The following is a 27,570-nucleotide window of genomic DNA, read 5'->3' on the forward strand; positions in this document are numbered from 1 at the left end:
GTTGTACCAGCTGTTTTCACACTGAGTAATTTCAGTGTTAATTTCGTAATTCCTGGGTTAATTTTCTGGCGTTTATCACGGATTTTTTCAATTGGCTAAAGTTGTTAATATCAAACACTTCGCAAAGACCAAAGAAAAAGCTGGCTGAGAAATCAATTTAAATTTAAGCCTTAGCGCTTGTTGTTCAAAAATTTACTTTTTTTGCAAAACCTTCTTTTTTTCTTTGTCCGATCCGTCTTTTAGCTTAAGATAACCTACGCCAGTGATAGTTGTTTCTAAAAAAGTCGATTGAGATTTTCTTAGTGTTCACATCTTCACCACCATATCTTTATTATTAATTAACTTTCGATGGATTTCGGTAAAGCATGATTCACTAAAGGGTGAGCCATTTGAACTTTCCTACTTTTTTTTAAAGAAAAAACGCAGAAACTTCAAATTTAATGAGGAATGTTTATTGTCATTCGAAAGAACACTCTCTGGCATTTATTTTTTTAAAGATTACGGTCTATCCGTTGAGTCAAATTTTCGATGACTCATTCGAGCATTTCGCGTGATGTTTGGCTCCAAGGCCTGAATCGTAGCGGAATTGTCCGCATAGACTTTGGACTTTGCACATCCCCACAGGAAAAAGTCTAACTAGTCTGATATCACACGATCTTTGCGCCAATCGACCGGCTTAAAACGTGAAATTATCTGCTCACCGTAATGTTTTATCAATAAATCCTTTGATTAATGTGATGTGTGGGAACTGGCGCTGTCTTGTTGAAACCGAGTGTCGCCGATATTACGAGCTTCAATTTAAGGTATCAAATAATCGGTTATCATGGCGCCATACGTTCTCATCATTTTTGAAGAAATATGGGTCGATAATTCCATCGGCGCACAAGCCACACCAAATCGTTTTTCTCGGGTTGAAATGACAGCTCTCAAATCTCAAGTTACTTTTCATTCCAAACGGTTTTGCTTGTTTAAATACCCATTCAGCCAGAAATCGGCCTCATTGCTGAACAAAATTTGGCACGAAAACGTCGGAACTCAAAGCCCTTCAAAAGCCGAATCGACGAAAAGTTCTGAAAAGTTCAGAAAAAAAAGTTCAATTTTGGATGACGGCAAAGTGAAGTTGTTTCAGATAGCAGTCGCTCTAAAGATATCAACTGAACATGTACATCACAAAGTGTGCAAAGTGGGTGCCCCGCGAGCCCACTTTTGACAAAAAGCAACGAAGAGTTGATGATTGGGAGGCGCTGTTTGGAGGTGTTAAATTGTAATAAACCCTAGTTTTTTCATCGATATGTGACAGTGATTGAAAAATAGCTCCGTCATTTCACTTTGAAGTCCCATCGACAGTTATTCGAGTAGACTGCACACGATGAAGCGTGGAAAGACGCAATGGTCGGCTGGCAAAGTTATAACGTCTGCATATGATAATATTTATTAAGTACCTTGAAAAAGGAAAGACCATCAACAGACAATATTATAGTACATAGTATTATTGGACCGTTCGAAAGACGAATTCGTTGAAAAACGGCCGCTTTTGAAGAAGAAGAAAGTGCTTTTTCACCAAGCCAATGGACGGTATCACAAGTCAGTAAAAACTGTTGCAAAAATTCATGAATTGGGCTTCGAATTGCTTCCGCATTCATCGCATTCTCTGGATCTGACCAGCGACTATTTCTTGTTCTCAGATCTCAAAAGAATGCTTGCTGGAAGGAAATTTTTGTCGAATGTGGTGGTGAACGCTGAAACTGAGGTATACTTTGAACCCAAGGACCATTAGTGCTACAAATATGTTGGAGGGTCGCCATAATCAGTGTGTCACCCTCGAAGGAAACTATGTTGAATTAAAAAAAAAAAACGAATTTTGCAAAAAAAGAACATGTATTACAATGGTAGGCCCGGGACTTTTCAATTGAGCTGTTATATACTTCACCCCTTATCTAATTTGGAGTTTTAGATCAATGACAAATTGCCAGTAATTTTGGATTGTAAAATTTTTCGAATTAATTTATAAGATCAACATCAAACCTTTAAGGTCAATCGTAGACTAGTACCGCAGACTGTCTACATCTAAATATAGTATGAAAATGTGACGCGCCTAAAAATTCCAGCAGTTTTATTGGTGGACGGTGAACGGGTACCGATCGTCTCTTTAAGTGCCTGGTTAAGTTTATATGATCTCTATGATTTGATAGTTAGGTAAATTGATCAAAGAAGGATTTGAGTTTCTTCGGTTTCAGCATATTTTTGGAGCGCCATTAGCTAGATTGTTGAACGTCACATTCACAAATACGTTTCATCACCAGTAATGATGCGTTTGAAGAATAAAGGGTTGTTGTAGCGGCAGAAAGCATTCCTGAAGTAAATTCCAAGAATGGTGCCCAGTTGACAGTCTTTGGTCCTACAAAATCCGACCCGGACCCGGACTCGATTTCTTGGCGACGGATGATTGCAAGGTCCTCAGGTACGCTGTCGAGCATCTATTTTGCGACGTCTAATCGAAGTTATTTTTGCAAGAGATTCAGGTCTTATGGTACGAGTCTAGTATTGATGCGTCTCATCTAAAATATTAAGCAAAATGCGCCAAATCAATCCATAAGAGATGTACAGATCTTCTGTTCTCCTTCTCTTGCCAAACCGGACGATCTCTAGCACTATTTCTTTAATTTTTGCGATGTTAACGTCATTAACAATTCTGATAAGGTTGACTCTTCCAATCACCGATTCTATAGGTGCGTCTCCATTGGAAATAGAAAATTCCAACCAAACTCGTTGTTCCATTATGGTACTATTCGGTCAATATCTTCGGTGGACAAACAGCTGTTAAACACAGACTAAGTGACATGGACATGAATGGAGCTCAAATTTCATTCAAGCATAAAAAGGTTGTACCAACCTAAAAAATTTATGGCTCAGTCCGAGTCAAGCTTGATCAGATGGTATGATAAAGATAGTTAGTAGTTTATAAGTAGTATATAACAGGTGGCGACACATGCTCGCAGAATGTGGCTTATACTTCGAGAAGACTGCAGGAAATGTCTAGAGCAAGGCATTAGGGAAACAATGGAGCATCTTTTGCACTTGTCCCGCATTGGGAAGGCTACGCTGTAAGCATCTGGGATCCGCACGGTATGATACACTAGAGAATGTATCGATAGTGTGGCCGCAGAGTCTGTTAAAATTCACGTCAAGCGCAGGCATCCTAAAGGATGACGTCATGGACCTAGTAACTGAACTCCATCTGGTATCGCGAAGTACAAAAAATGCTCTATGCATGGCTCATTGGCCTACAAGATTAATCTAACCAACCTAACCTTATAAGTAAGCAGTAAACATAGCAGAATTATTATGATCTCGAGCTGGAGTACGAGCACTGCTGATGCCGCAGAGTATAAAGAAGAAGAACTTAGCTTTATGACCATGCGGATATGTTGGTCCTTTACCCTTGACCTATTCAGTTAGCTTATTTCACCGATTCGGTTAGAGTAACTATTATAGAGCATTAAAGAACCAAAACAATGTTCAAACATTAAACTAATATTGGGTACTACTCATCAGCCCGCTAAGTTGTTCCCAATATAATAAAATATAACGGCAATAACCAACCTCGCTAACAACTCACAATAACTTAACGAAGTACTTTAGCAAAATGGAATAGCTAAAGAGTAAGAATAAAGCACAAAATCCATATTTCATTACATAAAGAAAAATAAAGATATGGCAACACCAAGTGGGCAGATGAGCGAAGGGTGCATTATGAGAAACAGACGCAGCTAAATCAGCAATTTACGAAAAGCCAACGACTACAACAAAATGTCATGAACTCGGCCATAAGAATGAGCAATCGAAGCAGCAGTCTCCGACACAGCAGCACGGCAATATACATTATGTACAACAACAGTTTAAGCATGACACAGTTGCTACGGTGGACCCGCTAAATATATTTATGTGTGTGTGTATTGGTTAGACATTTGAACGGTCGGTTCGAACCTTATCGGGTTGGGAAATCAAGAGAAGCGCGACCAAAAATCGTTAGTCTAAGGACAGACAGTCAAGTCAGGCTGACCGAACAACAGTTGAACCGCGGGGTTGGCTCCCGTTGCCTAACAAAAAGGGTACTCGAACTGGTACTGTCGTCCAAAATAGTTGTTGCTATTGTTATCGCTTGCTGTTATTCATGTTCGAACGGTTTTTGAGCTACCAAAAACACAAAAATAAATCGGTAAGCAAGTAGAAATATAGAAAAAAAGCAAAAACAAAAAAAGAAAAAAGAATGGAATAAGAGCTAGAAATAAGCGCTAAAAAAGTGAAACATTTGCGGGCAGCAACAGGCCGGCTGACTGACTGGCTGGCTGAAGACACTACTGGCACAATTTCGCTGCAGCGCCGGTATTTAAAACCGCTTTTGTCGTCTTCATTCTAAGCCAGCACGCGGTAGTCAATAACTGCGGCGGCAGCAACAACGTAGCGGCGAGTGCTGCAACTAAAGGCAGCAGCAATTGCAAGTTTCTGCGCGCGCAGAAGAAAACGCAAAGCTCACGAGATGCACACTTCCGATAGCGCTGCGGCATGTACTGCGGAACGATTCTTGCCACAGCCGCGTGGCCAACTGGTAGGAAGGTGGGGTTTGCGACGAGTTGCCCAGCAAACGGCAACATGTTGGCCAACAACACGGTAAGCCAAAGTTCAGAGGTTGCGTTTCGTGCGCACGTGGAACTCATAAAGCCACGACGCGGCAACGAAGGAGCGAGCAACTCAGCCGCGTGGCCAAGGTTTGCAAAGGGACGGCAAAACGATGTTGCAACATTTTGTGTTTTCGTTTTACCGCGACTAGTGGGTGTAGGTGCGCTTATTGCCGCGCCATTATCAGCGACACGGTACTAAACGTCGTCGGCTCTTAATTTGTTGCTAACCTCAGAGAGCGCGCACACACCTCATTATAACTGTAATTAGACACACATAAAGATATATTTTATGTTCCTACTGGGTCGCTTCATTGTTAACTCTATAAGTTATATTAGCAAAATCGCTGCTTGCAACGTAGCCAACAATGCAACAACCAGTGGCCACCACACCTCTTGTACGCCTTTGCGTCCGCAGCGGTAATTTCGCATTGCAATCGAAATTCCTTAAACGATCGAAGTACATTTGTGTAGTCAACAACAAGTCGGCGACGAGTTGCCACCCGCACAATGCAGCGCATCAGTCAGACAGTCGTTGCAATAAGTGTGTGTGTGCTTCCGCTGGCGGTGGGCGGCAGCGATGAGTGTGTCAACGTTGTAAACGCCTTTTAAGCATCAACCAAATTGCTATTTATTTATTTTTTTCAATGGCGCCGTGTCATCGGCTGCTAGATTTGAACAGCTGTTAGCTACGTCTTCATTGCTGGCTGTCAAACTGTCGACATGTTGTGGCTGGTAGTGGGTGGCGTGCAGCAGCGGGTACATAGCGCTTGCTACCGTTGCCACACCTGAAGAAATTACTGAGTAATTTTGCTTTATATAAGGGTAAATAGGTCGCTCTGAGAAATCTGTGGGGGCGAAATTTTTGTTCCTAAATATTAGAGAAAAGTTTGACAATTTGCAGTTCGTTTATCTTATAGTCCAGAAATATGCAAGGAAGAAGCCGGTATTCAAGCCTCACTATTAACGAGCTAATGACTTTAATGACTGAAAACAAGCTTGGTCTGTTAAGTTCTTGAATTCTGCCACAAATATTGTTCTACTCTTGCAACATGTTGCCGCAGAGTATAATACTGGGTTTGTCCGGAAAGTAATCGGACTGAGTTGATTTAAAAAAATTGATTTAACCAATCGTTACAATTCTTTAAAAACTTTCAAAATTGGCTCCTCCTGCGTCGATGCAGCACTGCCAGTGCGAAATCGAAGCATTGAAGGCGCCATGGAAGCATTCTCCGGTATAGCCTTGAGAGCCGAGGTGCATGCTGCTTAAATCCATCTATCGTCTTAAAATGCTTGCCTTTCATCGGTCTTTTCAGGCAAGGAAACAAAAAAGTCCGGGCGGGCCACATCTGGGCTGTATGGCGGCTACGGAAGCGTTGGTATGTCGGCCTGGGTTAGGTAGCTGTTCACAAGAAAGGCGGTGTGAGCCGGGGCGTTGTTGTGGTGCAACTTCCAATCGGATGCGTTGGCTTGTCGGGCCCGATTGACCCTTCATTTCAGTCTCTTGAGGACCTCCACGTAAAATATGGCATTGACGATTTGTACAGGAGGAACAAAGTCATGGTGGCCGATCAAAACTTTGCGCACAGGAGTCACATTGTTGGTGTTTATCGAAGTTGCAGGTCTGCCAGCACGGTCTTCATCAGCGACCTCTTCCCGGCTCTCTAAAAAGGCCTGGTGCCACCGAAACACATCACTTTGCTAAAGCAACATCTGGCTAAGTGTTTGATCATATCAAACGTCGCTGTTGCAGATTTACCGAGTTTCACACAGACTTGACTCTCCAGGGGCTCGGATACAACTGACCAACCGCTCGTTCGTTACCTAGGAACGCCCTCTACCGAATCCAGTCAAATCGTGGTGGAATCACGGTGGGGCGTTGCAAACAGTGACTAAGCCAGGATTGGGATCAGAAAATGTTTGTTGTGTGTTTGTTAGGATTTGCAGTGAATCATTCACTATGAGCTGCTTCTCTAGACCCAAACTCATAACACAGAGCTGTGCTATCAACAATGGAAGGAGCCAATAGCTCGTAGCTTTCGCCGATAAGAGTGGAATTCTATTCCAAAAGAACACATATCTAACGCGATTCGCTAGAATCTCCAGTAGCTTGGTTTGGAAGGTGTTATTTATACACCGCAAAATTTGGATATGGTAATTACAACGAGTATTTGTCTATGGCGAATGATTTTTCTGGTGCAAGTTCGCCTCAAGAGATGCTTTTGATAACGACTTCGCCAGTTTTTTGCCAAAAGCGACGAGGATTTTAATGAGAGTGGCATTATAAAAGTATACAAGTGAAAAGTGAAAGTTTAACACTAGGAGATGGGGAACCGATTCCCCAATAGATAGAGCGGACGTTCTCAAAAAGCTACAGAAAATCAAAAATTCGGCACAACAAAGATTTCTGCTTGTGTAGCGCCACACCGTCTACGCAGACCTTACCTACCGGCAAGTAGCGCCCGTTGACCTCTTATCTACACGCAATTGACAGTTTCATTATGAGCAGCAAACGATATGCATCGCAGTTAGCGTTGACAGGCCCCCAGCGGCTCAAGCGAAGGTTTTAAGGAGCTTTTTTTTTATATATGTATGCTCATGGCGGATTATGTTGTGCGTGTTGCAAGTTGCCGTGGCCCAATTGAATTATGCCAATATGCTGTTATTTCAGCTATCATCATTGTTGCGCTTTCCATGTCGTTGGCGTTTCTTTTTCGCCATACTGCGTTCATGCCACTGTCAACGGATGATTTATGCGAATTTGCAGCAAACAAAAAAAGCGCAGCAGCGACGCAAAGATATGCATGCAACAGCCGGTGGCTCTTGCTGTGGCATGTTGTCGGCCTTTACGGGCGCTGTCCGCCGACTGTTGGCTACTTCGAGGAAAATTTTGTTGCCGCCAACATAGTACGGTGGTCATTTTTGTTGCAGTTATTGTTGTTGCTATTTTAAAGGCTGTTGTAGTTATTTTTTGTTGTTGTTGGTTGTGGCAAGCAAAGAATGGAATGGAATTTAATGTTTGTGTTCATCACTTTTTGTGGCATTTTTCGGCAAATCGGCAAATGGCAAAAATGTAAGTCCGTCCGTGCGGCAACAATATGTTGCAAGCCACCGGCAACAGCCGCCGTAGACGGCCAATTGGTCAACGGTATGCAACGGCATAGCTTTGTGTTTCAATTTTCATATTTTCAATATTTGTAATGTACTTTGTTTTTGCTGTTGTTGTTGTTGTTGTGGATATTTTTGTTGTTGTTCATCTTTACGAGCTCGATTGAATTATGAGCGTTTTGTGCTTGCGGCAACGCAACGGCACGCTTGTGGGCGCACAAGCCAATATACTCATGAAATATATATGCACACACTCACAGACACACGTACTCACACACACGCATCCTCACATATACACATCCATATAGACACATGTAAAGACAACTTAATGTTTAGTCTCGCTGAAGCGCATTGTTTTAAGCTGCTTGCTACTTGCTGTTGCTGTTGTTGTTGTTGTTGCAACTCTACGTGCACCGTTAAAACAAGCCGCATTTTTGCTATACTTGGCAGCGACATCTTGCCGCTTGGTGGATTTTCATTTCTCCCCAGCTGCCTTTGCTTTTGTTGCCTGTTAATTTCCTTGCTCTTTAGTTTATCTACTAAACTGCTGCTGCTCATTGCTGTGGCAGTGGCAGTGGCAGCGCCGCCGTGTTGCCATTAGTTGTGCATGTGGTATGCCTGGGCTTCTAGGTCAAAAGGTACCAATGGCATATTCATGCCAAAGCAGCGTAAAAGAGATCCCATAATTCATGTTGACATCTCATGGCCAGAAACGTGTCGGAAATTTGTTACTTTTTTCTATCGATTCTTGCTACATACATACATTCAGACAACAACGTTTCATGTGACAAAAAATGTGTTTGGTTTGAGCAGTTTATTAGCGAAATATTTTGACAGTACAAAATGCTACACGATAAATTGTTTGATAAATACCAAGGCACTTCGCTAAGCCACTACACTTCTCTCTTGATTATTTCTCATTATTGGCCACTCTGATAGTGTAACGATCCTATTTAATTTCAAGCCACTTCCTCGTACCGCTTCTCATCAGCGTTCGAGAAACCTTAACGTTGCAGTTACGCCCTGGAGTTGAATAACTCAAGAATTTTCTGATATAATCTCGTAATCGGTCAGGGATTTTTATACCCTGAACAGGGTATATTAAGTCACGATGTTTGTAACACCCAGAAAGAAGCGTCGGAGACCCTATAAAGTATATTATATGAATGATCAGTATGTTGAGCTGAGTCGATTTAACCATGTCCGTCTGTCCGTCTGTCTGTCTGATATTCTTTTGAAATTTTGTAAATGTCATTTTCTCTTCAAGAAGCTGCTCATTTGTCGGAACGGCCGATATCGGACCACTATAACATATAGCTACCATACAAACTGAACGATCGGAATCAAGTTCTTGTATGGAAAACTTTCACATTTGACAATGTATCTTCACCAAATTTGGTATAGACTATTTTCTAAGGCAACAATGTAGTCTCCGAAGAAATTGGTCAGATCGGATTACTGTAGCATATAGCTTCCATACAAACTGAACACATAGTTGCTAAAAGAAATGCACCTGTGAAGGGTATATTAGCATCGGTGCAGCCGAAGTTAACGTTTTTTTTTGTTTAGAATAATCTTAGGTCTTGAATCATCTAGGCCCTACCTAAACATACAAGTAGTAAACCCCATTCAGTTTTTCTTCCTTTAATTCTTCTTTTAGTTCATATTTCTACCGTTTCTCTTGATTAAAGGGATAATGTCCAGGCTAAGGAACTCTTTATTGTGATCGTTCGTCTTGGAAGCAATTCATTATGCACCAAACCACGTATATAGAAAAAACAATGAACATCACCTTGATTTTTGGCCTTTGGCGAGGTTTTTGGTTTCGTGCCATTTTTTTCCCTCCATTTCGGTGATTGTTGGCTTGTTTGCATGCCAAACTCATAAACCCATTTCTCATCGGCAGTTATATTTTATTTATTATGCTCTCCATGAATTTTCATGATGAAGCATAAACCTGTTTGCGATACTCTTTTTGAAAGAAATTCAACTTTATCGGCACGAGTCGAGTAAGAACGCGTTTCATACCCAAAATATCCACCAAAATCACTCGAACGGATTAGCGAGAGGTGTTGAGCTCTCTCTGGTCATCTCTCTAATACTTGGCTGATGATTTTCAATAATATCCTTTTTTAATATTTTTATCAGTTGAAGAGGTCGAAGGTCGTCCAGAATGAGACATCTCTTCAATGATCTCTCGACCACCTTTGAAGGCTTTCTACCACTCGTATCTTGTGTTTTTGATAAATCTGAAACACTGTAAGCCTTTTCCAACAATCGCAACGATTCCGCATTATATTTATATAATAATTTATCGATTCTGTGTTCTGTGTTCATTATAATGTGATAGTCCAAAGATGGTTAAGTGATTTTAGGGATTTACTTATTCATGAAATTGGCACTCTAGACTATCATTTGCAATTGAAGACAAATGTTCATAAAATGATTTTTAATAGAACGTGTCTCTTCCATGTAGAAAATATTCGCTTTATTTAGAAAAAATTTTGGGCAGCCTTGTCTTGAATTCACATCCACAATCGATCACAAACGAAGTTTGATTTTTTATTTCAAGATGACGGAAGTATTCGTTCTTATTGGTGCCTTTTCATATAATCTATCCAATAATTAAAAACAAAAAAATTAATTATTTAAAATGCTGAACAGGGTATATTAAGTTTGTGACGAAGTTTGTAACACCCAGAAGAAAGCGTTGGAGACTCTATAAAGTATATATATAAATGATCAGTATGTCGAGCTGAGTCGATTTAGCCATGTCCGTCTGTCTGTCCGTCCGTCTGTCTGTCTGTATATATACGAACTAGTCCTTCAGTTTTTAAGATATCGTTTTGAAATTTTGCAAACGTCATTTTCTCTTCAAGAAGCTGCTCATTTGTCGCAACGGCCGATATCGGACGACTATAACAAATAGCTGCCATACAAACTGAACGATCGGACTCAAGTTCTTGTATGGAAAACTTTCACATTTGACAATGTATCTTCACCAAATTTGGTATAGATTATTTTCTAAAGCAACAATGTAATCTCCGAAGAAATTGATCAGATCGGTTAACTATAGCATATAGCTGCCATACAAACTGAACACATAGTTACTAACAGAAATGCACCTGTGAAGGGTACTTAGCTTCGGTGCAACCGTAGTTAACGTTTTTTCTTGTTTTATTTAATTTCAAATGACACAAGAAATTTGAAGGATACCATACCATCTACTCCATATATACGACAAATAAGAATGTATAAGTAAATATAACATACATATATACAAACGTATATGGTTGCAAATCTTCGACGCTCATTTCGTCATAAAAATTGAAACGCCACTTTTGCCATTTTTAATGGATTTTTTAACTGTGCTGAGTTGTTGTTAATTGGTTTAATATTTTATTTATTTATATTTGTTGCCTTAAAATATTTATTTGCTTATTATCTCACCGATTTATGCTAATAAATTTATTACTGTAATGTCGCTATAGAAAACACTCCTCGGAAACTTCAAAGAAACATCCTAAAATTGTATTTTCTTTCATATTTCATTTTTATTTTTTTATGATATATGTATTAATGTTTTAATTTTTTTGCTTATACTAAATATTTTATTATTCACATTCACTCTTTTTCATAGTTCAATATCTTCCATATGCAAAAAATGCTCTAGCCATTACTGTTAACCAAATATTTATACTAAACAGTTTTAGCTTGGAGAATATGGAATGTACATACATATATTGGGATAAAAAAGCAAACGAAAATTTTATTAAATTCCACTGGTAAATGATTTTTTAAAAAAATGTACTTTGCTAAGTATGAAGGCTTGCCTTAATTACTATGCCAAATAAGAGCCCGATCTGTCAACGAGTTTGTTTACGGTAGCTGCCTGAGTCGGTACACCTAAGTAGTGCGTTGCGATTTTTACAATGGATATTTCAACTTTTGTACTTCTTACCAAATTTCGTGTGCATGATCATTGCGATTGTTGGAAAAGGCTTGCATCGTTCTGGACGACCTTCTCCCTCTTCAACTGATGAAAATATTAAACAAGTGCAGGATATGGTGCTTGCAAATCGTCAGGCAAGTATTAGAGAGATGGCAATAAAGCTCGACATCTCTCGCGATTCCGTTCAAATGATTTTGATGGCTATTTTGGGTATGAAACGCGTTTTTGCTCGACTCATCCTAATAGCGCTGAATTTTTTTCAAAATTAGTACCGTAAACATGTCTCTTTGAATTTGCTTACTCGGACGAATTCCGATCCCACATTCATGGAGAGCATTTCAACAACAATCATCAAAATGGGTGCCGTTTTCAATCGATGGATTATTTTCCAAGGCAACGCTAAAATCTCCGAACAAATTGTTCACATGAGACTAAAATTGCATATAGCTTGCCAAGATAAAGATATAGAATTGCATGAAAGGTATTTTCCTTATTTAGAGAGAGCCTAAAGATATCGATAGAACTTGCAAATGTCGAAAGCGTTGGGCAGAAAGCGAAAACTTTGACGCGCGATTTCTCTTTTTCATTTAATTTTTCTTAATTGGGGGCAGGATAGAAAAAAATAAACGTCGTTTGGAATTGGGGCAAAGTTTATTATCTTTAGAATTAAATTATCTTCTATTCTAAGAAAAGTCAAGTTTGAACATATTTTTAAACAACATAAAGTAAAATTTTTTTGGTCCAAAAACCACTTTTTTTTAATTTTACACTTTTTTTGAATTTTTTTAGTTTAACTAGAAGATAAATTATTAGAAAATATGAATCTCTTTGAGTTTTTTCTTTCCAATAGAAATTGCGAGCTGTATCCTGCCCGCCGTCACGACAAATGCACATGCGAGAATGCATCCGGGCAATTGCTTGCTTCCCAAAGGCAGAATATCAAAGATTTCGTATCCAAAAAATTTATGAGTGATGCTTAAATATATAACTATAAACCCTCGCTTTGATTATTTATTTCCCTCCCAAAAAAATCCTCCAAAAAATCTATCTTTTTAAGCCTCTAAAGCAGGCTCCCACTTTAATAACATTAAAAAGGAAAGATTATAAAGAAATCCAGAGCCTGGTAGACAATGTGAAGAATATATCAGAATATGGTGTACATTTTTTGCTTTTCACAAGTGCATTTGTTTTCTTGTGAGAATTATATTGCAATCATTCTACATCAAATCCCTAACGATAGTCACGAAGGGTTTTCTAAACGATTAGGTTTGTTTGGTCATACATGTAGGAAAAATAACCGAATGAGTGGCCTAACTGAAAGCTGTTGATCCAAAACCTTCAACGCGACTTCAGGACTGGTCTTTTTAAACTGAACAAAGAGTTTGATTGAAATTTTGCGTTTCCAATGGAATCACAGCTACGGAATCATTGACAATCTCGAATCTCGAATACAAGTATTTGAATGCCACAGAGCAGTATGTAAAGGTTGTGAAGTCATCTGCAAATCATGGGAGTAGTTCATCGGCTTCTGTTAACGACGCTAACATCGGAACAGTTAAAGCAACAAGTATTGAAAACTATCGGGTTGACATCAGAGAGATAGCAGGAGATCTCAACATCACTTATGGGTCGACTCAACATATTTTGAACAATGTTTTTGTTATGAAGTGTTTCAATGCTAGACTCGTACAAAAAAAGAGATGCTTGACAACGTAGAAGACCCCACAGGCATCGAACACATTAGTACTGGTGACGAGACGTGAGTTTATGAATATGACTTTTAGACGTTAGAAGTGTTAGGTATCAAAGCGGATTGTCATCCTAAGCTGTTTCAGTCAGGTTCTTTACCCGTTTGTAATAATCTTTTGATCTGACCTAATCTAATGGCCTAGATGTGCCCAGTTGAGTTAAATATCTCTAAAAATAAAATACAAAACTAGTTTTCATTCAGATTACAAAGAGGCAGATCATCGATATATCGACTCACCCCACCGTTAACCTAAGTTTGCCACAAAGATTTTTAACACATAGAAAGAAACTTTGGAGACCATATAATTAGTCGATTTGGCAGTGTCAGTGTGTCTGTCCTTGTCCGTTTGTATATAAGCAAATACAAACTCTCACTTTTGGAGATATTGATCTGAAATTTTATAATTTTCTGCCTAAGCAACCGTTCACTCGTTGAAACCACTGCTATAGTGGTGCTATATATACTGTACATAGCAGTCATACAAACTGACCGATCAAAATCAAATTCCTTTATGGAAATTCTCTTCTTTGTGAATGTTATTATAGCTTCGGTGTAGCCGAAGTAAACGTTTGCTACTTATTTTATTCACAATTATATAATGAAAAGAATATACTTTTTTCTATAAAATTTCCAAAAAAATATATTTATATGCTCACGTAAAATATTTTATAATCATAATCTTGTATGCCGCATGAAGCTTAAAATTAAATTTTTTATGCCGAAAACAACAATAAAAAGCATGAAAAAGAATACAATATTTTATATCTAACGGTTTATTTCAAAATATCAGCGCGCTGTTATTTAAGGTTGTTGTTTTTATTGCAATCGATGGACGATTTAAGTGCACTTATAAGGCAAATTGCTGGCACACACACACATACAATGACATCAATATAAATCAATATGAAATTGTGAAAGTGCAAATTAGTTCCAGGTCATGCTGGTACATGACTGCCGCTGTATGTATGTGTATGTGTGTATGTATGTGTATGAAGGTACACACATACATCATAACAACCATAAACAGACTTCTCAAGCTCATGCCTGCGCCAAGCAATATAATCGTCTTGTAAAAATAGTTGAGCAAAATATTTGCATAAAATAAATGCATTTTTTATCGCCAGAAAACAATAAACCCTCAAATAAGTACAATCTCCGCCATTCGTTAGGGGAATAAGCCGCAAGCAGTTAAGTTGTAAAATTAAAGCAAATAACTGTGCACATTGCTGGCAAAGCAGCTTTTAATAGCTGAAGCGAGTGTCGGATGCGCCACCAGCTCCCACTGCTGCTCATCCTCATTTTGAAGGTTGTTGTTGCTGCTGCTGCTGCGGCTGCTGCCACAGGTGACTTATTGGTCTGCAACCAAATGAAATATTAAGCGAGCATTAATTGTTGTCGCTCACCGTTTACGGCTGCTGCCTCATTTATGGTTGCTGTTGCTGTTGTTGTGGTTTTTGTTGTTGTGGTTCTTGTTGCTGTTGCTGTCCAATGCCATTATTAGCTGGCATAACAGCGCCCTTACCTGCCAAAGTGGCTTACTTTACTAAAGTGCACCGTATGTGTGCATGTGTGTGAATTTGTGTAGCTGTATATATATGTGTGTGTGTGTGTTTGGTGTGGTGTGTGTCTTCGCTTAAACAATCGCTAAACCGCGCCATACCAGCGAAACTCAACCGAGTGTGACATTTGCAAATATTTCGAATGAAAGTCACTGGCCATCGGCAGCCCACACCGATAACAAAAACGACAACAACAACAATAAAAGAGAAGAAGAAGAGCAACGACATGCTCTTGCGGCTAACAATAGATGCGCGGCACAGCGCTAAATGCCACCGCATGTGAGCGGCTATAAATCTAGCATTTCTCTTCTGCACTGTCGCACGTCATTGTTAATTCGATTTGGCAAGAATGTCTGTCGGGCGGGTCTTTCCCCTCGGCGCTTTATTACGAGTAACTTTATCGGTTGCGATTGCAGCCAAATTGCCAAAATAACCCAGCAAAGTTGGCGCATAATTTGCATGCAGCGGCCGACTTGCGGTTCCCAGGCCACACCCACAGCCAGACAAATACACACACACACACATATTTGTTTGTGTGTGTGTGTATTTGCCTTGATATATGTGTCGCTGACTAATCGCCAGTTGGACTTTCATTGAAATCTAATTGTTTTTGGCAGAAATGCTAAGCGACGCTTCAACGCTTTCCAGCATTTCTCGGTTCCAGCACGGCTGTGCCGCATTTTGAGTGACTCCGCGCTCGGCGCTGCCTACTAATTAGCGGTGACAACACAACAGGTATTGTAGAAATAGTGTTTTCGATTTCTCACGAATCACCTGTGGGTATGTGGCACATGAATGCGTGTGTCTTTGTTTGCGAAAAATTCGCTAGAAAAAAGTTCTAATTATCTGCAACCTAATTTGTGTGCGCAGAATTCCAGTGCTTTTGTTTGTAACTTAACGGTAAAATTATACAGCTGTAACCATGCGAAGTTAAATGTTGGTCATTGGCGTTTATTCTTATATTTTGGCGTCTTGCGCTATGAGTTATCGAGAAGTCTCAAAATGTTCTGCTAACATAATTTGTTTTCTAAATACGACACGATCACTGTTCACCCGGAATAGTCTATTTATTATTGCTGAAATTGGTAGAAACTAGATTATTGTCAGATATGTTTTAGAGAATTCGCTTTATCGAAAGCGCAAGAATTTGAGCGACTCATCCAGCGTGATCTATTAGCGGTGATAACACTGCAAAAGCCTAAATTGTACCTGAAAATCATAATTTTAGTAGAATGGAGAGTCGATAATATCTCAGCATCTTTTATGGTTCGACTGGGTAGATTTTGGTTAAAGTTTTGATTATTGTTTTAAGTTAATGTTTTGGTTAAAGTTTGGGTTAATGTTTTGGTTAATGTTTTGGTTAAAGTTTTGGTTAATGTTTTGGTTAATGTTTTGGTTAAAGTTTTGGTTATTGTTTTGGTTAATGTTTTGGTTATTGTTTTGGTTAATGTTTTGTTTTGGTTAATGTTTTGGTTAATGTTTTGGTTAATGTTTTGGTTAATGTTTTGGTTAATGTTTTGGTTAATGTTTTGGTTAAAGTTTTGCTTTGGTTAATTTTTTGGTTAATTTTTTGGTTAATGTTTTGGTTAATGTTTTGGTTAATTTTTTGGTTAATGTTTTGGTTAAAGTTTTGGTTAATGTTTTGGTTAAAGTTTTGGTTAATTTTCTGGTTAATGTTTTGGTTAATTTTTTGGTTAAAGTTTTGGTTAATGTTTTGGTTAAAGTTTTGGTTAATGTTTTGGTTAAAGTTTTGGTTAATGTTTTGGTTAATGTTTTGGTTAATGTTTTGGTTAATGTTTTGGTTAATGTTTTGGTTAATGTTTTGGTTAATTTTCTGGTTAATGTTTTGGTTAGATTTTTAACTTTTCATTTATAAAACAGTGATCAGCATAGTTGCTATATATAGACCATATTTGTATACCTTGAGCAGGGTATATTAAGTTTGCCACGAAGTTTGTAACACCCCGAAGAAAAAATCGTCCCTCAGCTTTTGAGATATCGATCTATAATTTTGTATATATTTTTCTGTCCAAGAAGCTGCTTATTTTTTGGAAACGCTGATATCGGATCACTAGAGCATATAGCTGCTATAGAAACTGCACGATTGTGGAGGTTATTGAACTTTATTGCTAGTTTTATTAACATTTTAGTTTTCAGTTAAGCTTGAGTTAGATCTTGTTGGTCAGTGTTATTCTACGTTAGCGGGCATAATTCCTTCTTTTGAAATCGCGATTGTGCTCCCATACCGATTCTTCTAGCTTATTCGTCTTGATTGACGACGGTATGATATAAGAAATGCTTCAAAATCGCTCTTAGAAAAGTGTCTAGAAGTGTCCACCCCTTCTTTTATATCCTAAATAAGTTTGCAGAATTGATTCATCAAGATTTTAGCGTCATTGAACGCAAGAGAATAGCGGTACTTTTCCAGTTTAATAAAATTCTGTGAGGATCCCTATCTTGCAAGCTCATCAGCATTGCAGTTTCAACCAATTCTACTATTGCGATGTAATCACTCTAGTCTAATCACGAAGTTCAACCAATTGATTATGACTAGTCTGAGATGCATAGTTAGCGAGGTTCTACTTTTTGGTGAGAGATCGCATCCAATAGCTTTACTTTACCTCAGCGTTTGACTTCTACAAAAGATCCGATCGCAGTTGCTTAACTAGTCCAAGGATTGAAGGCAATGATACCCAATGACGCAAATGTGCCTAGATTTCTATTTTGATTGAGTAAATGTTGACGCCACTGAAAAAGCATCCATTACTACCATAAGAACCACTGCGCTCGCATAAGCAATCATCTGAAGTCTCTAGTAGCTTAAATAGTTCATTAAGGGGCACGCCTAGTTTGTCAGGCTCTTAAAATGCGATGTTTGGGGATTGAAAAGAAAAAGTACTGGCAGATTCCATGAATGAAACCTGAAAAAATTTCGAAATAAATTCAAAAATGACAAAATGGCGGCTTTTTTAAAAACAGTTTAGTTTTACCCGAAATATGGGTCGTTTTTGTCTGCCAAAATTCGATTTTTGATGAGATCAAAAAACTGGTAGGTAATTGTATGTCGTATAACTACCATATATGGTATACAGAAATGCAGAATATATTAATAATGATCCGATCATTTGTCTCTGAGTAATCCCTGCAGAGAATACGAAAAATTATTTTTCGGGCAGAACTCGTTAAGGTATGTACTATTAATATATGAAAGATTAAAAAACTTTTGTTTCATTCTAGGTACTCCTCAACTACTATGAGCGGGGTGCTCATATTGACCATCTAAAAAGAATAAAATCCGCAAAGAAGACTTCATGAATTGCATAGGATATAATCCAACCTTAAGCTCTTACTCAAGTAGCTGGAAGTAGCTGGAATTATACTCAGCCTCAAACTCGTCGTTGGGTCTAACAATACCTCAGGCTGCATATTTTTGAAGCTTCTCTATATCGAAGAAAACATCCACCGCACACTAACTTTGATTCTCTCCAATCAAGTCACAATACCGAAAATTGTGTCTTGAAAGCTTTCTTACTTTTTCTAATTGAATTAAAATCTGTTGTGAACATTATCTGCAGCAAAATTGATTTATTGATTCAAAGCTGGTATCTTTGTGTGTGCGCTGATAATGATATATTGTTCCTCATACGCCCCGCCGGTGTGCCAAAGTAAAAGGGTGTACTTTTTCCCCAGCAATTCATGCGAATATCTTAACTGTGTTAGCTGCGAGAAGTGAAACTGTAACGCACGTGTGGCAAAATTCTCCAACTTGCAACATAAAAGCGCTTTTGTGCCTTGCCCACATGCAACATGCTGTGCAACGAGCGGGTTTTTGGTCAATTTATTATTTTTTATGCTTATTGAATTTCATGCTTTGCATTTGGCAGAAAAAGTACTCGAGGATTGAGGCACATATGACCGTTATATTGGAGATTTCGCGAATTTTAATTACTGTTTATTGAAAGTACAAGCTGTGAAAAAGACAAACTCGGCCAGAATTTGCGGCTATCATTAGTGGATCATAACACTTACAGTTATATTTAGGCACTAAACCGTTATATCTATTTATATACATATATACTCACAGAGCTTCATTTATATGCTCTAAATATTCAGGTCGCGGTATTGTTGTAGTTTTTGTTGCTTAGCATTCGCAAAGCTTCAGTCATTAATAAGCTATAAATAAGCACAACAAATGCCGACCGGAGCAATTGCAAAAGTAAAACAGAAAAAAATGAAGCAACAACAGCAGTAACAACAACAAAAACAAAAGTGTTGGCCAAAATATGCAAATAAGTAAAACTAATGAGTTCGCCAATCCGCGAGCTATGTTAAATATGCCGCATGGTTCAACCGTTAAACGAGTGTGCGCTCGGCGCGTGGCTCTGCGCTGAAACGCCGTATCAATGAAACGCTTCAAAGCCGGCGAAAAAGGCGCATCGCGCTGCTGAAAGTTGTTGACAGCTGGTGCTCGGTGCAAATTGAATACTTCGGCGATTAGTGACGCATGCGTCATATAGTCAAATGGTCAATTAGCGAGCGTGGCGAGTGCGCTAACGGCGGCTCGTCGTGTTGGTGTTGTTTTTAGCCGTTCGTCTCATTTCACTGCCAATTAGCAGCGTGGAAAGTTACATTTTTACATTCTAGATTTTATTTTTGCAAATTTTTTTCGGTTTTTTTTTGTTTGGTTATTTACTGTGGAAGCGTATAAAGTTTAGTTACTAATTTGTTTTTAAGAATCTTTTGAGTATTTTCTTTATTATTTGTTATCCAATATATGTAAGTATTTATTTTTTTCAGTAGTGCTGATTGCGTATGTGTATATATGCTTTCTGTATACTCGCGTATTTATTCAATAGAGCCCTTTCTATACTTACTATTTCCGCTTGGAAAATGATGGCTGAGTTTGGTAGGCGGATGGAGGCTAAGTATATCGGCAATGGCCTGATGATGGTCGTATACATACACCAGTGCCAGCTAAGTATTATTTTACAGGTGTAATATGCCATATACGTTTTTTTTGCATCAGCTGAAGACACAATAATTTTTTTGTGCCTATAATTAGTTCGACTATCTCTAAGAACCTTGCCTTACACTACCCATTATTCTAGTACTGAATCGATAAAAAATATTTTCCGTAATTGACACAATGTGTTTTATGTTTAGAGAAATAGCAGGAGATCTCATCATCTCTTATGGAATGACACAAACCATTTTGGTTAATGTTTCGGCTATTTAATTTATCAATGTTAGACTCGTAGCAAAAGACCCGAATACTTTGCAAAAACGACAACGACATCATTAGTGATAAGATTTGGGTTTATGAATTTGATGTCGAAACTGTGCAACATTCTAGTGAATAACGCTTCAAAAATGAGGCGGAACCGAAGCGCTAAAGGTACTGAAGGACATGCCAGCCGTGGATTATAACAAGTATATGGGGAATGGATTGGATAAAAAAGAGCCTGTTTTGAAGACAATAATAAAGATTTGCATTAAAGTAAGTGAAAATATAGTTTTTTTTTGTCAGTCCGGGTCAAATTTGATCAGATAGTATTTTATATTTATGTATTTGTAATCGAATATTTACCTCAAAGATGATAAATCTACTCAATTGAGAGGTCCACTATTATAAAACTATAAGAGATGATGAGAAGTAATTCATGGAAAAGGTAATTAAAAAAATTAACAGATTTGAATTATTTGGGAAAACTCTTCTCAAATAATTGCCTTATGACAGTAAATTCAAAGCTTCAAAAATATATCGGCCGATGTGCGATTCAGCCAGACTACTGTCGCATATTTTGTAGCAACATTTTGAGAGATGGGTTCTTTTGTGCGGTAAAAGGGTCTAGAAGTGTCCGAAAGACCACAATTGCCCAAGACAAGCGGACTTGTTTACGGGATCGCTCGAAATCCTCGTCAGATATTAAAAAGGACCTAAGTGCTGCCACAGCCAGCGATAGTGGATGCATCAATGATTCGCCGAAGATTCAAAGAGGAAGGATTCAATAGCCGAAGTCTTGCAAAAAAACCTTTTTTGACCCAACGAATGCGAAAATAGCGGTATGCATAGGTTTAAAAGGTGGTCGGTGGATCAGTGGCAGACGGTAATTTTCTCGGATAATCCAATTTTAATATCTTTGGATCAGATGGTAGTATACACAATGTATGGAGCAGGTAAGGTGAACGGTTCAGTGGAGAATGCCTGCAAACAATAATACGCCAGCGAACAAGGAGGAAAGTTGGAGTTGGAATCTATATTGAATTCTATCTATGTATATAGTATTGGGAAGAAACTAAGCATCTTAGAATGCCTCTTAAATAGAATACTTCCGTACTTATAGTCAATTCAATATATTTGACATTGGCCGAAAGTCAGCTTCATATGGATTAATATATGCATATATATCATATACATATGTGTATATGTAGTCCACTGACGCTTGGGAATCGTTCAAAATTTCTGTAGGAAGGTTTGTGAGCAAAGATTTCATTATGAATGTCATTTGAAATTAAAATATGTTTATTTATATTTAACTTCTCAAAGCAGACTGTCTACAAAATCACGTAAAGAGTCCAGCTGGCAAATGAACATTAAACTAATATATTTCAAAAAATATTTCCAGAACTTTTTCTATATATTTTATGTTAATACTATAAGTATATGCAATAATTAGTGAAATATTTCTCAAAAGTCCCAAAACATAAACTGAAAACTTGCCTCATGAAAGTATTGCACGTTTGTTACTTGTGTGTTACAAAAGACTTAAGCGACAAACTTGCTGGAGACAATCATACCTGTTTATGTCTTCTTCAAATTCTTGAAAAAGTATAATAAAAAATAACAACACCAAAGTGCTGGTTATAAAATAACACCTACAAATTGAAATTGAAAACTTTTTCCAACATCGTTGCTTAACTCTTTTTATTAGCACAGCGAGAGCGCGCGTCAGGCCACACGGGTGCTGTATTGATTACGCGTTCGACGATAATTCGATTGAATGGAATGTAATAAAGCAGTAATTTATTTAATTGCATTTTAACTGATATTTAAATAGACGAAAGTTGTTAAACGCTAATAGTTTTCACATTTACGCCTGCGCACACACACACACATACAAACTGTAGACAAAGACACGCGTTAATGTTTCAATCGGTGGGGCAACAATTTTAATTTTAGTGCTGCGACTAATTGGTTTTCGGAGAAATTAAGCATTGGTTTTAGACATTCATACATATTAGTTTTCAGATATGTATGTAGTTGTATGTGTGTGTGCGTTTATTTTAAAATGCCTATGTACCATGGCGGCTGCTCACCCATCAGCAGGCATGTCTTGGCACCTACTCATATGTCTTTCTAACTGTTGCATAGTAATAAAAATAAATTGCCTAATGTAGTTGTCATTGTTGTTGTATGTGTTTTAAAAATTCATTGCAGAAACAGCTAGGAAATCTACAAAGAAATTAGAAATGTTGTCGAAAAAAGCTCGACACGCAGGGGGAGATAGGTGCTTCGGTGTTGCGTTTGGCACTGCGTCGGCCTGTCGCTCGTGTTGCATTCGCGGCGCATAAAAATAAAAGTGATTAATTGCACGAAGGCGGCATGCAAGTGGCAACTGCGCATTTATGAGTTTGTTCTGCCGACAATTTTGACTGTTTGATTGACACTTGCTTGACTAAATGATTGGATATATTGCTTGGTTGTGGTTTTTCTAAGCAATTGAAGGGAAAGTTCTGGAAATAAATTTAATTAAATTCGATTTAAAAAATATATACAATGTATGTTTAGATAAAAACATATATATAATTGTACAAGCGATGTCGCCCTTAATGATTCTTGAAATTTACGTGAGCGGCAATTAAATTTGGAATTTAAAACTTTATTGTTTAATTCGTCAGGTGGTTAGAAAAATATATATACAAGTATTTCTAATTTAAAATAAACACATTTATTTTAATTGTAGTTCGATGGCAATAAAATACATTAATATGTATTTTTAGTTTTAAACGGCAGTTTCACCAATAAAATTCGAATATTAAAAAGCAATTTTAATTGAAATCCCATCGAAATGTTTGGCGTTAGGTCTCAAAGTGTCAGTTTTAATTTTTGACTTTAGAGCTGTGCAGTTTGAATTTCGAAATTTGTAAAATCGAAGTTAAAGTTTTGAACTCTGCAATTTTAATTTCGAATTTCGTACAACATTTTTATGACGTTATTTTCAATATTCGAATTTCGAGTAAAAAGTGGAATATCGAATTTCCAAATTTGTAAAACCGAAGTTTCTAATATACATTTCGTAACTAAAAACTAATCAAAGTTTTGAAACTCTGAAAATTAAATTTCGAATTTCGAACAAAATTTTTTATTTAAGTTAATTTTGAAGTTAGAATTTCTAGTAAAAAAATGTGGATCATATCTCTTGGCTTAGAATTTCGAAATTTCATGGGTTTTAAATTAAAATACTTCATTTCATTATGTAGTCACATGTATGTATGTATGTATTATATTAAAAAAAAATAATAATTTAAAAATTCGTAACATCGAATTTCGAAATGTGTACAATCGAACTTTCAAATTCACATTTTGTAACTAATAACTAATTAAAGTTTTTAAACTCTGTAATTTTTATTTCGAATTTCGAACTATTCATTTTTTTAATTATTTTCGAAGTTCGAATTTCGAGTAAAAAACTCTTAATTTCGAATTCCGAAATTTCATCATAAAAAATTCGTAATAATGAATTTCGAAAATTGAGAAATAAGTATGACATTTCGAAACTAAAAACTACTTAAAGTCTTGAAATTCTTTCATTTTAATTTCGAAATAAGACAAAATTTTGTATTGAAGTTATTTTCGAAGTTCGAATTTCGAGTACAAAATGTTGATCATATCTCTTAATTTCGAATTTCGACATTTTATCGTTTTCAAATTAAAATCCTTCATTTCATTACTCACATTTATTATATCAAAAATTAATTATAAAAATTCGTAATATCGAATTTCGAAATTTGAAGAATTAGTATGACATTTCGAAGCTAATAGCTAATTAAAGTTATTTTCGTAGACTGAATTTCAATAATATCTCCTAATTCCAAGTTAGGAAATCGAACATAAAATTCAATTTTCGAAATTCGAAAAAAAGTCTTTAAAAGTCTTTCTAATGTTTATTACAGGTTGCAAAGTTCAGCTATATTTTTTTTTTTTATTAAAATTATTTTTGAAGTTCGAATTTTGAGTAACAAAATTTCTTAATTTCGAATTTCGAAATTTTAACGTTTTGAAATTAAAATCCTTAATTTCATTACTTACATTTATTATATCAAAACATAACTATACAAATTCGTAATATCGAATTTCGAAATTTGAAGAATAAGTATGACGTAATTTTCGAAACTCCAACTCATCTATGATTTTAAATACAGAACATTAATTTCGAATTTTAAAATTGACCAAAAAAGTTAATTTCTAATCGAAAACCGTTATTTTCGAACTGGTAATTCGATTTTAACATTTTGTTATTCAGCAGATTTTAAGTTTTGCATTAACTTTTCGATTTTTTAAGATTCTATGCCAAATAATCAGATAAAGTTTGTAAAGATTTGAACTCTTTAACTCTCTTAATTTTAGATGTTCAACATTTCTACAATTCGTGCCACTCATCGCTGTTACGTAGTCAAATTTATGTAAGCTTGTCACGGGTTTCAAACGCTTCTCCAGCTTAGCTATTTATTAATAATTCATTGGTTTTTACACCCTTTCTATGCTCTTTAGTTATTGAACAGTTAACACCTGTTGCGTAATTTTTCGTGGAACAACAAAGCACTTGTGCATGCATGTTGGCAACTCTGTGGCATGTAGTAATAATGTTGGCGCACAAAGGAGGCATGCCACAAATATACTAAGTGTAGGAATGTTTTGAAAAGGCACTGATTTACCGTTTGGCATGGGGCACGTGTGGCACCCACAACAGGCATAGCAAAAAATGATAAATGCGCATGCGCGGCGATTGCATTTGTATGCACGAATGCATGTTGCATGGATCCCAGCAAGCAAAATCAAATAGGAGAATTTAGAAAGAAACATTTTCCAAGTAAAAGTTTTCTCGGTGATACGATTGGGGTTCGTTGAAGTGTAGAAGTCGAATAATATCAAAAGATGATTTCAAATTTTTACATTTCTTCTCATTTTTGCCTGTTTTCTTCGAAGTCGAAATCGGAAATGCCAACTTAGCTTTCTGGGTATTGTGGTTACTTTATATACCACTTTATTGCTTTTTATTGCCAGAAAGACCCTCTCGATACTTTGCAATACCAGCAGCAAGTCTAGGTTGGACAAAGAGGTAAATCCTAAGTTTCGTAGAAAAAATTGTATCGAAAATATCTCGGTTAACATTTTTCTCATCGAACCTTTATTTTCTTTTTAGTTTTGAGAGCAATCATCTGACGCTCTCTTGCTTGTCCTGCATTTGCTCCCTTCAGACCTCAAAACAAATTTGCCAACAGGGTATATTATGTTTGCCACGAAGTTTCTAAGCCAAGAAGATGTCGGACGCCCTGTGAAGTAGTGCGTAAGTAGCGTGATGAGCTGAGTCGTTTTAACCATGCCCATCAGTTTGTTCGACTATCCGTCTGTATATACGCAAATGAGTCCCTCAGTTTTGAGTTGCCGCTGAAATTTTCTACACGTCCTTTTCTCCCCAAGGAGCTGCTCATTTGTCGGAACCGCCGATATCAGATCACTGTAGCATATAACTGCCATATAAACTGAACGATCGGAATCAAAGACTTGTATAGATAACTTTTTCATCTGACGAGGTATCTTCAAGAAATTTGGCAAAGATTATTACCCAAATCAAAGCTACAGTCTCCAAATAAATTGTTCAAATCGGGCCCATTTGGCATACAGAAGCTTTACAAATCACGACCTTTTTACAACATTTTGAGCTATAAAGGACGGATCTATGAAGGATATATTTTTTCTTGTTTTTGGTGTTATTGAATTGATTTTCATGTAGAAGATTTGAATTCTCTCCTATTTGATGTGAAAACTTTACTCTAGTGACATAGTGCAAAGGGAAAGTATCAAAGAAAAATATCAGGAAATACCCCCTTAGACTTTGTGACTTTTCGGCTTGTTTTGCCTTTCAGCCTCCGTGAATACCGCACTGTATATTCATCTTTAGCTCATATGGGTGCATGACTTGGATAACTCTAAGAAAAGTTAAGTTTTGAACCGAATATCATCAGACTCAAATATTTCAAGTAAAAATGCTTGTTGGGCAGCTAATTTGGACAGTTATTTTCCTTTGCAATATTTTCTTGTGTAGCAAATAGCACAGCTGGTCTACGGACTCATTAATATTTGAAGAGCGCACAGAAAGAATTCGTTGCAGTTGTCATTCAAAGGCATTAAACATAGAGCGAGAGAATATTTGTGGAAAACAAAGCGCAATGACATAAAGGCACATAACATAGCATAACATAACATATTTTGTGCGTTAATGCTTTTGACTGGTAAAAAGTGATTAGTAGAGCGAGTAAGAGAGAGAGAGAGAGAGAGCGAGAGAGAGTAAGGGATGTAATACGATTATAAAAGAGTGAAGGAGTGGGAGGAGAGGCTGTTAAGCGCAGCTATGATGCAACAATTGCGCCGCGCCGGTGCTTAGCAACATATCATCGCTGTTTGTTGTTGCCTTGGAGGGCGTGTAAGCAATTAATTTTCCAAATTGAGTGCCACTTGTCATGTTGTTTTCGGTTTTGCCTCACACTGAAATATTTAGCTGAAAGGTGCAAGGCGCTGCATATTTTAACTTTTCTTTTGAACTATTTTCTCCTTTCTTTGCTGCTCTTCTAGCGGGTTGTTTGCGCTGTGTCAGGCAATTTTTCTTTATTTTAATGAAATGTGCATAACTTGTGGCAAATGTAAATGCAGATGAAATAAATTTACTTTTTTATGAAAAAAACGCATAGAAAACGCCGCGTTGAACAATCGACCGAAGCACTCAGTCACACAGTCACTACACTCACTCACTTACACACTTACTTACGTTACTCACTTATTTACTTACTCACTTGTGTAGTTGCTTATAAGGCTCAGCTACTGTCTGACCTACTGAACGTGTGGCAGCCACAGCCACACCGAATGCCATTTGCTCCTTTGTCCACCGATTGTTGTGTGTTTTTGTTTTTATTGTTGGTGAAATGTAAATTGCGTGCAATTTCTTCTGTCGGCCCGAGAAGGAAATGCAATGCCACAGCCGGATACAAGGAGTTGTAGCCGCTTCCTCTATGTCTGCCGCTTGCCACTAGCTTGTGGAAATTTCTCCCAGACGGTTGGTTGCATTGAAATTTCCTGCCTTGAGGCTTTGTTGTTTCGGTTTCGCGTTGACTCTTCAATAAGTCAATTGCAACATTTTAAATGCTGAATTCATTTATTTTTTAACTGTTAATACTCTATGGACATATGCGCATGTTTATTGTGGTGTGCAGTTGAACTCTCCAAATAGTTTGTTGTAGTCGGCG

The 27,570-nt window shown here is 37.3% G+C and overlaps 2 long non-coding RNA genes across 5 annotated transcripts in view; one reads left to right on the forward strand and one right to left on the reverse strand.

The window, feature by feature from the left end:
• Window positions 1-27,570, reverse strand: part of LOC126767064 (uncharacterized) — a 448,370-nt gene that overhangs the window by 179,215 nt on the left and 241,585 nt on the right. The gene's annotated exons all lie outside the window — the stretch shown is intronic.
• The window catches only part of LOC126767017 (uncharacterized), a 145,187-nt gene that overhangs the window by 68,208 nt on the left and 49,409 nt on the right, over window positions 1-27,570 (forward strand). Inside the window, exon 4 of one of the 4 annotated variants that reach the window (XR_007668983.1) lies at window positions 18,286-18,579. The exons of 2 other annotated variants lie outside the window; for them this stretch is intronic. This is a non-coding gene — a long non-coding RNA (uncharacterized LOC126767017). Of the gene's footprint in view, window positions 1-18,285; window positions 18,580-27,570 lie in introns of those variants that run through there. One more of the 4 variants, XR_007668985.1, reaches the window with a different exon arrangement.

Source organism: Bactrocera neohumeralis, chromosome 2 (genome assembly GCF_024586455.1).
Source record: "Bactrocera neohumeralis isolate Rockhampton chromosome 2, APGP_CSIRO_Bneo_wtdbg2-racon-allhic-juicebox.fasta_v2, whole genome shotgun sequence".
NCBI classification, from domain to species: Eukaryota; Metazoa; Arthropoda; class Insecta; order Diptera; family Tephritidae; genus Bactrocera; species Bactrocera neohumeralis.